Genomic DNA, 13,899 nt, shown 5'->3' on the forward strand with positions numbered 1-13,899 from the left:
CATCTCCCTCCGGGTGGCTTGCCACGGATAAACTGGTGGCTGACATAACCTATTAGTATTTGACTGACCGGAAGCTGTTCTTACCTGTACCACTGTAAAAGACACAGGTGATGCCACAGAAATTAAACTAGCATAAAACAGCAGGAAGAAAGATAGCTGTAAGGCCCCTGAAGCTCAGGAAGAAGAATTAGAAGAGTAGAGGGTGGGGAGTCTCTGTGTCCCATTTTGCCTACTCCTCAGCTAGCTGTTTAGTTCTCCATGAGCTTTATTTATGATTTTTAATCTTAATTTACTAGAATCCAGAAGCATGAAAGTTTTAATCACCACACAAAATAAAAAAAAAAAAAAAAAAAAAGAATGATTTTTAAAAAACTGAGGTAAATGTCATGAAACTTTGCATTTCATTGCCAGCCGTTACGTCAAAAAAGAAAGACAGCATTGCTTATATCAAAAATTCATTTTGTTAATATAACTGATTGCACTCACCTTCAGCTGAAAAATCACATTCAGTCCTTACTGAAATCTGAATATCTGTGTGCACATAGCAGAATGGGAAATTACTCTGATTTGCTTCCTTTTCCCCAGTATATGGTTGTGTGCAATACAATATGTAACAGGCTTGTCTTAATCAGTTACCTTGCCAGTTAGCACTGTGACCTTTAGAAGATTCCCTTGGCTTTCTGTGAGAGGCAGATGTCAGTATCATTGGTTAACTATGCTATATGATTTTTCTTTGGAAGGTAGCCAAACCGTATAAACTGCTCTTCAGAGAGAATATATCTGCTACTTTGAGATCTCATCATTTTACTTGTCAAAGCCCACAGCATATGTCAATAATGGTTAGGCTACCTTAGGTGTTGAAGACTATTCTGACTTAGGATTTATTAGAAGGCAAAAAATAAAATCTGCCTTCAAGCTGTGCAATTTCTTGATAAAGTGAAAAATTACTTTTAATATAGAAAAAAAAAGTATTATGGCACTCATAAGTATGCTTATTTCTAACAAAACACTACCATCCTGTTTTACAAAGCATTTAATTTTGCAAAGCATATTTAATTGTAAGTGCTGGGGTGTTCTTACCATGAATCATAAACCTAAATAAAATTATTTAAAATATAATTAAGGAACAATAATTAAGGAAACAATGAAATGTCACATTTTTATTATTGTTTTGCTACATGACTATAATATAGATTTTAGCATCTTCAGTACCATTACCTGAATTATCAGTGCAGTGTAAGTGTGACATGGTAAAAAGTTACCATAAAAGAGCTATTTCACTGCTACATGAAAGGTGTGGAATTACCAATTATAATACACGGAGATCTGATTCCCTGAGTTTCAGGAATTGCCTCTTTTTCTTCAGGAGGAAACCAGTAGATTTTAATTAAGAACAGTTAAAACAAATAGATTTTAATGACTAGTTGATAAAGTGTGTAATAAAGTTATTTTTATATGTGTCTAAATCAGAAATTCTACACGTTGAACACCCTCTTCCCAGTGAAGTTAAAATCCTAGAGACTTATGGAGCTTGTCAAAATAAAATTCAACACCGACCATCTTAGAGAGTTACAAATCACATGGCTATAGTGGGTGTCAGGGGAAATGGTTTTCTGCAGGTGCAGTGATAAAATTTATGCTGCAGGTCTCCTAGGGCCCATGGAAAGTCAGGGTCTTTTGCATCTCTCCGTACAAAAGGTCTGTAATGGGAGCTCTCAGGTTCCCCCCAAATCAGGCCTTCACATCTGTTCCCATCCAGTGGCCCAGTCCAAAGGCATAGTTTTGGTTTTTGAGAAACAAAGCGACTTGCCAGCAATCAGTACCCACACTCCAAGCAAATAAATATCTGTTATCATAATGCAGGATCAAGGCAATTAGTTTTTAATTTTTTTTAAATTTAATGAGTCACAGTTGCAGTGGTTCTAAACCAGAGTCTCACTGGACACCTTTTAAATTCAAGGGTCTAATTTCCAGTTTACTCCCAAGCACGTCATCCACTTGGGATTTCTGGGAGGCATAGTGAAATGCGGCTACCAGCCATTTCACTATGTATGTGTGCAAGTTGGGGAGTCTGTCTAGGGATTCACCAGAACTGGGACAATGTATTTCTAAGGGGATCACAGTGTACAATGTTTAGGAAGATGGATGGTGTTAGTGGTGGTGTGTAACCTCCAGGCTACTCTACCAGTTTTCCTGACCTGAATTATTAGTCTTTTCTTGACACATTTTTTACATCTGCTCCCCCTAAAAGAACCTACTGAAGATCCTTGGTCAGCTGGAGCATCCTGCTAGAGGTCTGGCAGGATATTCTGTTTGTGAGCATAAGATGTGGACCAAAAAGAGGTCATGTCGGTTCAGGGTGCCATTTCTAATACCTAGACTCATTTTGAGATAAAATAATGTCAGTTCTAAGTGTCATGTCTCAGTCTGATGCATCCCTATGGCCAGACAGCCATGAGGAGTTCAGTGTGGAAACCAGCTGCTTGGAATTGTCCCTAAGTGGGGACAAGTCCTATGTTTTCTTTCCTGTGCTCCTCTTCAGAGTTTTCATGCCTGATGTTTAAAGCAGTTACTAGTAAGATTTTTTTTTTTAATTTTGTTGTTAGTGTAGATTAATCTGACTTCAAAAATGCTCTGTCATACTATCTAGTGGTTAAACCAAATCATGACTGTCCTACCAATGTTGCATTGTGGATGGAGTACTTATGAACTTATATGTTCTGTTTTTCAAAGATAAAGCACCAAATAAAAGTTGTCATTTTATCACTTTATCCTCTTTCACATAGGTGTTTTTAAAGAGAGATTTTCTGAAACCTAATTTGGATTGAGGTAATGATTAGTGCTCTTCAGTATTGATGATTAAATATAGTAAACTCATTGTTTTAGACAAGAAGATCAGTGTATTATTTGTAGATAGCAAAGACAATCCATCACCATAGTGATTCAATAGCTTTCAGTGTTTTAAATTCAATTACTTTACCCTTTGTGAATAGCTGTTTTGCATAATGCTCTTTCACTTTCTTTTGACCATTCCAAGTGACCATTTGTCTTCCAAGTATCCTGTCAGGTACACTGAAGATATTTCTTTTTATGCAATGTTACAGAAAAATCATTATATAGAGATATAAAAAGAACTTCAGGTAAATTACTTTAACACCGTGACACAAAGTGACACAAGATCTGAAACTTAAAGCTGAAGCTTGGAACCAATCATGGAGACACACCAACATGAAGGAAAAAAGTGCAGTGCCTGAAGGAATCTGTATCAACCTAAAGGTTGTCTGCTTGTCTTTTCTTAGCTGGAAAATGACCCAAACAGCATTTTTAAACTTAGATTTTTTTATTAATTACTTTACTAGGGAAATTTTATTTTAAGGGTGGAGAAAGAAAGGAAAAGTTCTTTTCAATCATGTCAGTAAATATGGATCACATGAATGTTTGTTTTGATTCTTTCAATTGACTCAGTTGCACGCAATTGGATGCAATTCTGCTTTAGGAAAGGAGTCCAAGTGTTCTCTAGAAGCTATTCAGGATTCTTGGTAAGGAAGCTCCAACTCACATATTTTTATGCTAAAATATCAAGGAGACACTAGTTGGAACAAAAATAAACCTGCAAGGAGACCTCTACAATTAACATATAATGAATAAGTTTACTTTCATGTTTTTCATTGTACTTCATGTGAGTTTCCAGCACATTCCAGTGAACCACATATCTAGCAAAATGAATTATGAATACAGTCTTAGGGGAAAGTGAGCAAGACCATTCCCAAAGAGAATCAATACTCTTCAGTGGCTTTGAATCCCTGGAAGTGAGGTAATAACTTGTGAGAGTCTCATAATGGTTTTGACTGTCTTGGGAATGTGATAGTACAATTTCCTGGTGTTGATGAATCTCTTCATTGAGGCACTACATTAGGAAGCAGTATGGGAACTGGTAAGGGAAAATGTTTGCCAGTAAAGTAGACAGAGTCTACTTTCACATGTTGTTCATGAACCAATGATCTTGCCTCATCTAGTTTAAAAGAACCATGCTGTTCAGAAAGTTCACAGAGATCTACTTAATTCTTTGCTTGAGTTGTACCTGATTACTTCTCACTGTATGAAGCTCAGCAAGAAGAAGTAGTTTCAAAGTCCCAGTTCCACACAAAAATAAGATAAATATTAATCCAAATTACATTTTCTTTTATAAAATATTTCATATGGAAACACATGTACATATGCTTTCAGTAGTATTTCAATGGCCAGTAGTTCTATCTGTATAGGACAAGGTGAACAAAACATACACCTCTGAACAAATCATGAAATAATTGAAGTGAAATATAATTCAGAGAATTTGTCAAATATCATTCAATCTTTTATTGCTATTTGATTTCCAATGAAGAGGGAAATTCAGTGTGATTACATTGAAGAAAAAATTCAAAATTAGCCAAATAAATTATTTCAATGAGTAATGCAGCCAGCTCTGCTATAAATACATGACAAATCATTTAGAATAGGTTTGTCTATTCATGTGATTGTGTTTATTCATTTATATTTGTGTCTATTTGTGTTTATGATTTTCAGAAGGTTTTGTAATGCTTCATGGAACACTGAAGAGAATGAAATAATGAAAAATCTTGTCTTCTCTTGAATAGATCAGTTCCTCAGTGTTGTAAATGTAGCTAGAAGATCAAATATTATGTTGTTTTGCCTGTAAATGTCTCCAGATGGAAAAAGTAGGAGAGAAGAATTAAATTGAAAGACAAATAATGAAATATTCAGTCCTGAAATGCACAGTTCTGATCAATGGGTAATCTGGAGATGTGGTTTTTGTAGTGAAAGTTGTGGTACATCTTTATAGTGCAGTACCTGGCCGCTACTGTAGATGAATTTAAGTCTTTTAATATACTTGCATTTCAGCTATGCCAGTCGTAATAAATCAAGATTATTACTACAAAAATTGATTACATTAGAGTCAAAAGCATAAGAAAAAAAAAATATTTTTTTTTCCACACAAAACTCTTTATTCGCATTGAACAATGTTGAAAATTATACATACATGATAGCTTTTTACTTTTTCCACTGTGTTCAGTATTCAGTAGGCACTCAACCTGACCTATCACAACCTAAATGCAAATTACACATGTTCACTTGAGAATACTTCACATCCAAACTCACAGCTGAGGGTGATTTTTTTGTTGCTTACTAGTAAATCTTTGGAAAACAAGTTTTATAATTAAAGTGATGACACAGCTATAACTGTAGAAGCATAAACAGTGTGTCTATAAATAGTGCAGTAACTACAGTGGCAGACTTTGTCAAGTGGTTTGTATAGGACAGCCAGGCTGTGGCAGCTGATATGATGGGAGAAATTATGTCGAGGTCTGCTAATCAATTCCTTTTTGATGTTAAACTTTTTTCTTCTTCATCAAGAACTGACATTAACTTTGTGTCCTATCATGGGGGCACTGCATGAAAGGGACAATCTCAATTTTTAGTTAAACACACATCTAAATTTCAGTAAAAGAACAAATTATACCTGATAGACCTTGGCACTGGCATTTAAAATTACACCATAGCTGATTATACTCAATGATATTTAGAATCATACAGGACTTCAAAAGGGGAGTGAGTTCACTAGAGTATTCACAAGATTCAACATAAGTGGTAAGAAATACTGGAGGCATTAGCCAGAGCTAATGTTACTGGAGGTTAATCTGGAACGAGTAGTGTAGCGTGTAAGCTTTAAGTATTTAAAGTTCTCATGAAGAAACCAAACAGTGTATATTAATAAATTAAAAACAACATTTAGCAATTGCTCTGATGTCAAGCTATACTGTTTGACATCAGTTAATGTAATACAAGAAAAAGTATCAGTATTATTTTTCTTTTTAGAACTATTTTTTCTCCCTTAGTTTTCAAATCATTCCTGTGATCCCCTATCATGGAACATTTTGTGAGAGAAAACCAATCACTCTTGCTGTTTCCAGCCAAAATTTATTAACGGTCTAGTGATGTAATGGTGGTCTGTGATAGCATATTTCCTGTTACCTATACAATGCAGCTCTAAATGCACTTTAGGACCAAATTTATCCTGATTTTCTGTCTTTCCTTTCATCCTACCTACCATGTTCCTTTGCCTTACAGCAGACAGGTAGGTCTTGGTCGGCTGTGTCTTCTCTAGGCAAGGTCAATGTGCAGGCTTGAGTACCAGTGTAGGATTATCTCTAACTGTTTAACTGTTAAAATACATCTTGGTCTCATTGTGACCAGCTGTCAGTTCCTGCATATAGTTTGAGACATAGTGAAGGCCAGGGCTGATCCCCATGGGTAATATGTAAAAAGTCATCCTGTCTCATGGGGAAGGGAAATAAGCCATGGAGCTCTGCCATGTCACTGGCCTTAAGCTGGAGGAGCAGACTGTCTATTTTACTTAAAGGAGATTCAGCTGGGTCTAGGGGAAAAAACTACAGGATTCAAACATAGATACAGAAATCAGTTAAACATGTTTCTAGGGCAGTTTAATACATTAATTTCATCATCTGTTAAACTGTTGCACATACATAGATGATCCCTTCTACAGAGCAAGATGCAAGAAACTTAAGAATCAGTTCTATATGCTCCTAAATAAGATTCAGACAGACTCCCTAACAAACAGTGGTCTAAGTCATTTGATATCTGGGTTACGTGATAGACACTATTAAAATTGGAATAAAATTCAATCTGCTGCATTAGACCAAAATAAATTCAGTTGTGTTGATCTCTGTATTGACCTAGATTAATTTGCGCTGAAGATACTGTTCTGGCCACTGATTGCATGTACATGATATGAATTACCTCAGTACAGTGATTAATCTCTTACTAGATGTAGAAACTGATATTTTAGTGCCAAGAACCCACATAATTTTGTATTGAAAAGAGAAAGACACTGGAAGGAATAACAGGGTTTTTTCAAGGCAGTGAACTTGATTGTTCTGAAAAAAAAAAAAAAATCAGATAAATTATAGCACTTGGACTTTAACCCAAAAGAGTTTTAAATGCAGCATGGACTGTTCTTGCAGTTTCAAGTAATGGTTGCTATGGGTGACCCAGAAATGAAACCAATCATGGCATTGTAATTTAAAACTAAAGCAGCTGGCAAAATATTTCCTCTCAAGCCTGTTGTCTCAGAAGTAAATGAAAAGGTCGGGAGACTTTCTATTTTCTTCTGAGACAACATGGACTGCTTGAACTAGGGAACATATTAATGTTTTCACCACAGCTTTCTATTACGTGTCAGGAACTCCATTCCAGGATATCACACTAGAGGTGATGAAAAAAGACAGATGATAGAATGAAATGGTAGGACCTAACACAAAATAATCAACCATCTTTATATTTCCACTTTACATTATACCAGGAGTCCTGATTGCATTCTATAGGTGGTGGTATTTCACCTAAAAATAACAGCTGCTGCAAAGTACATGTCTGTCCACACAGTTACAGTTCAAAATGCTAAGGATTTGTGTGTGATAGTATAAGCCAGTCATAGCAAAGTACCATTTTTTCTACCTAAATAAACAATGGTAACCTTGGCCAGACACATACAATTTGTGACTAAGATTTACCAATAGCTACAGATTTAGAGAGCTGGGAAAGGTGAGGGTTTTAAAAATGTTTCCTGTTTTAGTAGGAATTCCTGTGAGAAGTATTATGGTCACCACAGCAGCGTCTTGAATAAGGGAATGTTCAACAAAAAGTAGTATCCTGTATGGTCATCCCCGACACAGGCCACAGTTTTGGAGGAACTGGGAGGGAGAACTATATTTTCATCACATGCCTTAATTAAACATATATGAATCTTAATGATACATTTGCAAGATGCTCAAAATTACAAACATCCTTTGTAGACTTTGCTTAATGATTCATACATTATTGTTGTATCTTTACTTAATTAATTTTGGTAAGCTTGTTGCACTTTTCTGGTTAGTTAAGTTATAACTACAAATAGAAGAAGTGTCAAATAAATCAGCTTGAAAAGATCTCCAGTTTTAAGATCAAGAATACCAGTACAGTCAGTTGGAAAGAAAAAAAACTCAAGGTACAATGGAGAACACTCTCAGAAACAGAAATAAGTAGACACATGTTTTTCTTAAACAGGATTTTGGCTGCCCTTCCTTGCTAAAGTAATGTTGCTCCCAGAGTGCTCCCAGTAACAAGGATGATTGTGGTAAACAAGCACAATGAATAAAGTCCACAACCAGCACATTTCTACTTTACTTTCAATTGACACTAGCCATCCCCCATTTTTATTTTTTATTAAAAGAAAGAAAAAAACACCAGAATGCAGAGACTCCTTCACAATGTGTCTTCATTAAGACTTCTATTTTGCCAAGTTCCTGACAAAGGGAGCTTGATGTGTTAAGGGATTTTGAAAACATGCAAAGAAACACATAAAATAGCCTGAACTAAGCCAAGTAAAGTTTTAAATACGGAAGAACCTTAAGTCATTGGAACTGTGGAACTTGGCAATCAAACAGCAGGGAGACCCTTTACCAGTAATTATTTTAACATTAGCCACAATCAGTGAGCAAATAGCAGAAAGTGCTTTTCTTCACAGCTATGACTTCCAAGATGCACTGCTGTGTGCTTTCTTCCAAGCTTTAACAAGAAATATGATGATAAATGGCATCCTTTGCTAATGTTTTTTAGAGAGCCAAGATTAGAAGATAGTGTTTCTCATTAATAATTTTCTATCATGCTATATAAGATGTGAGAAATCAGAATGTGTGGAATGGGAAAAGAAAAAAAAAAGGTAAAAAAAGTAAAGGAACCACTGCCTTTGGGAGATGCTTTCTAAGCCACAAATACCAATTTTTATTACCTTTGATTATAGTCCTACAGCTATAAAACAGGTGTTAAAGCTAATTCTCTGTCTCTGTTATTTCATCTCTTCTTAAACAAACTGCTATGCATTTGTTGATTTTAGATGCCCAATGTGGTAAACGCAGGATTTAGTAACTCCTCCTCATTCCCATATAGATATTACATGTATTAACTGTATTCTTAATTAAAAATTTGTGGACGTAGCTAAATATGAAAGCAACACATGTAAATTGCACTGTTCTTTAGATTACCATGATGCATTTAACTGATTTCTTTAGCCATAGGCAATTATTTTCAACAACAGCAGGATCTCTTGGAAAGCTGTGCCTGATCTTCCAGGTATGGCAAGATTTAACTTAGCACAATACAAGCTGAGATGACATCTTTCTGTAGTAGTTTTCTACTTTTAACAGTTGCTGTGGAGGAAGCTTAAGGAAGAAGGTGAAAATAGCAAGTACAAAAATCACATATCTACATCTGTAGGCAGCTCACATATTTTCTGATTTATTTTATATGAAATTCAGTGTATTTCCACAGTTAAGACTTGATTTCTCAAGAGCTTATCTGGTCATGTTGTTTGTTTTCTATGTGATGTTATAGTTTTCTGTTTAAGGCTCCGTAAAAGTTCCAGAAGCAAGAAATGAGGTTCAAAACAATATAGGCACTAGAATATAGGCACTGAATTTTTGCTTTTATATAAATGCTAACAGCAATTATTGACAGCAAAATGAAAACCAGGGAGCACAAAATTCAGATTAATATTCCTTCATAATTTTAGGAGTTGTCAATAGATATTTAAGTGAAAACTAAAACATGTATGAACATATTCTAAAATACTGAATGACACTAGTGTGAACATTTTAGTGGTATAGATATGTGCTCCACTGTGCTGCTTGGGGCTTTTTTTTTTGTGAAGGGTTGAAACGATACCATGGGAGCTTTTTCTGAGAGAAAGGTGCTTGTTTTAATATTGTTATGAACCTACAGACACCTTAAAAAGCCCTATATGCTACCGCAGAGGAGCTGACATTTCACTAATACAGATTTTCACAAAGATGAATAGTATGAGTCAAGCAACATAAAGCAGTTTCAAATAGCTCAGAAAGTGAATCAGAAATTCAAACCGTGCTGAATAGCACCCTTCTGGGTTAGCTTCATTTCTAAGCCAAAAGTTCATCTCTGCTTTAATGGTCAGACTTGAGCCTAATGCTCTGAAAAAAAGCAATTTCAGTGGACCCAATTGTTCTAACTACATCGCTAGACAGAGTTTAAGAGTTTTTTACAGTTCTGGAATACTCTTATGCCTCCTATGGTTTGCACAACCAGAAATTCCATTCCAGTCCCTTATACGATAATAAAATCAATTACATCTAATGCCACCCTGTTTGTAATCAATCTCTGCAGCTAAAATGACTTATTTAATACCTGAGAAGCTGTGATCCAGCTTTTGTGGGTTTTTGCAACATTATATGTTCCTAAAGTGGAACAGGGATCCAAACTTCGTCTTCCAATTCCTCCATAAACTCTGTCTTCAATGTCATCAGGAACCCAGGTGTTAAACACAGCAAGCGCTGCCCAGCTCTACCTCAAATCACTTCTCTCAACAGGAACAATGTTTCTGAGTAAAACTCCCATCTTTTCAGGTCCATTTTTGAACCTCACACTAATGCTATCATATTTGAACTTCATAGAATCATAGGTTTGGATTGGAAGGGACCTTTAAAGGCTATCTAGTCCAACCCCCCTCTGCAGGAACATCAGTGAGCAGGAACATCTTCAACTACATCAGGCTGCTCAGAGCCCCATCCATCCTGATCTTAAATATTTCCAGGGATGGGGCATCTACTACCTCTTTGGGCAACCTGCTCCAGTGTTTCACCACCCTCATTGTAAAAAAATTTCTTCCATATATCTAGTCTGAATCTACACCTTGTTCTTTCCCTAAAGGCCCTATTAAAAAGTCTATCCACATCTTTCTTATAAGCCCCCTTTAAGTACTGAAAGGCTGCAATAAGATTTCCCTGGAGCCTTCTCTTTTCCAGGCTGAACAATCCCAACTGTCTCAGACTGTCTTCATAGGAGAGGTGTTGCAATCTTCTCATAATTTTTGTGGCTCTCATCTGGACCCACTACAACAGGTCCATGTCTTTCCTGTGCTGAGGGTCCCAGAGCTGGATGCAGTACTCCAGGTGAGGTCCCATGAGAGCAAAGGGGCAGAATTACCTCCTTCGACCTGCTGGCAATGCTTATTTTGATGCAGTCCAGGATACAGTTGTCTTTCTGGGCTGTGAGTGAACATTGCCAGCTCATGTCCAGCTTTTCACCCATCAGTATCCCCAAGTCCTTTTTGGCAGGGCTGTTCTCAATACCTCCATCCCTGTGTTGATACTGGAGGTTGCCCCAACCCATGTGCAGGACCTTGCACTTGGCCTTGTTGAATCTTACAAGGTTCACATGGGCCCACTTCTGAACCTTGTCCAGGTCCCTCTGAATGGCATCATGAATGACTTGGTGGTGTAGAAATTCTAAGAGGTAATTTGGAACCTAAGAAATCTTGGCACCATCATTCATGAAAACCTCAATCTGTTGTTTGCTTTTGAAAATCTGTTCTCAGTGTTGCCAATATATTTTGTCCACACACCAGTCATGCATGCAAACTCCCTTGATATTTCTACTGGTTTACTGGACCTTATCAGTCAAAGAGGGGCCCATTATGGTCCAGCATGATTATAGGAAGGATCAAGCACCCTGTTGGTTCAGCAGTGTGTACCTCTGTGCTGTTCTTCACCAGCCTGATCCAGTTATCTTTCATCTGTCCATGTAGCTTCCAAAATCCTTCAGCTCCCCACAAGCCCCCATGTGACTTATATGTTCATCTGGCTTTGGTCCTTCACAGTTTTGCACTGTCACAGCCCACCTCCAAAAGAGGAAGAGCACAGGTAGTGAGAAACACCTGAAACTTGTATGGGGAAAAAAACAGTATGATGAAACTCCTGATATTTCATCTTCTGCCTTATGTTTTAAATTGTAGTAAAAGGAGAGAGACTGTTTTCCTTACATTTCCTGAATAGTGCAATAATAAGCCTCAGATATAAAACTCCCACTTCATTAGGCCTAGGTGCACAATGAGGCAAATTTAGGAGCACGTTCATTTCCTCAGAATCATGAAAATCATTAGAACATTGGAAAATAAGACTTTGACTAAGGAAGCTAAATGAGTGAAGGAATTTCCTTTCTAATCTAACCACTCTGAGTAGGGGCTGGAAAGCCCTAAGTATGATTTTGTTATGTCCCTACAGATTACTAATGTGACTTCACATAAGTCTTTCTATTAGTTAAATATCAGAGTGGGACAGTGCGTATCACACTAACGATTGATAAATAGGATTATTGTCTCTGCAGCAGAAGAGATTTCTTTTGAGGCAAAAAAATGTGAGAACTAATTTGAAGAATATAAAGGCAATTAGGATAAATAAGTTCTATCATTCACTACTACATAAGGTATCACATCCACTGAGTTCAGCTTTTACAACAGAATTATCAGGCTCAAAAAATGGACTTTTAAAGCCCGGAAAAAAAAATCATATCTGAAAAGAAAAAGGAAGTGACATGTTATGTAGGTTTGCTTAGCAGAAGGTTAGACCAGGTACACCACTTCACTCTTCTGCCTTGAATTTTAAGATGCACCGTACAATGCTATGTTTATTTCATCAAGTGCAAGGCTCTCTTTTGTTCTTTAAAGTGAAAGACAGGCCAGTTATACTTTTTACAGTGCACTGGGGGAGAGGTGAAGTGTACTCTTTTTCACATATTGTGATACTACATTACTGCCTGTCTGTCCTATTCCTTTGGGAAACCCTACTGTTCAGGAGATCAGTCCCCTGAATGAAAGCTAGTGTCAAATATTAACAGTGAATTAAAACTGCAGGTAAAAACGGTGACAGTGGCATATTCCTGTCACTGGGATGACAGGAAATTTATTTTGCTGTGGCTGAAAAGTAATTAACCTCCACTGTGAGAAATTCTATTACTAGTAGCTATTCTGCCATGCAAAGTATACTACATGGAAATGTTACAGGCCATCAAGCAGAAAAGGCAGATTTGTCTGCATTTTAAACTAAAACTGCCCTCACCCCCACTTTCCATTCTTATTCTCTTTCTCCACTCACTCGATCTTCACTGAAGCTAGAAATTGAGATGCACGTGTGATAGAAAGAAAATGGTATAAGCCAAAGGATTTTCATAAGGTATTTACAGGAGTGTGTGTGTGTGTGTGATAGCAGAAGTATGCTCTTTTTAACAAACCAAGCTCTTTATGGGAGGAATTTAGCAATGATCTAGATTGGCTTTCAAATCAGAATAATTTTGTTGAAGCCTTGTATAGGAAAACGTCAACATATCAGCTGACAGGCCTCCTCTCATCTTGCTCTCACTTACACTCTGCTGCTGGTAAAAAGTACAATCATCCTCTTCTGAAAAGGGACAAAAAACCCTCTGACACTCAGAACTAGGACTGTATTCTGAGAGGGGAAGTTAAGGTTTTTCAAGTTCATTGGGTGAATGTACTTTACAAAATATGATTGCAAAGCAGAAGGAGCCTGCCAGTTTTTCTGTGAACTTTTGCCTGCCCGAGAAAACTAGCATTTTTGGAGAGAGGAAAACTGTTATCAAGCTCTTCCCTCTGAGATCAGTGACTGTCAAAAGTCATTAAGTATGAGAGAGAATCCACCAGTCTCTGTGTGTGATAGAGGGAAAGTTGAGATGAAAAGCAAAATTGCTTTTCTGCCTCAGAAAGAGAATTGTCTGGTTTTCTCTTCATGCCATGGTTATACCACGAACAGGCTGTGGTGGGTTACTGTATTTTGGAAGCCAAAAAAAGCAAATCTACTGAAAATTACAGGGGAAGAAAATTTTGAGTATTACAGACTAATGGTTTGTCCAATTGCTTTGCAGGCAGGTTTGTGAGTGACAGCTGTGCATTAACAGCATGCTGTCCTCCTCCCTCTCAGGAAGAGGTGAAGGCTACATCCTTGCAACTATAAAATGACTTCAGCT

The sequence above is a fragment of the Tyto alba genome, unplaced genomic scaffold (assembly GCF_018691265.1).
Source record: "Tyto alba isolate M040663 unplaced genomic scaffold, T.alba_DEE_v4.0 Super-Scaffold_38, whole genome shotgun sequence".
NCBI lineage: Eukaryota > Metazoa > Chordata > Aves > Strigiformes > Tytonidae > Tyto > Tyto alba.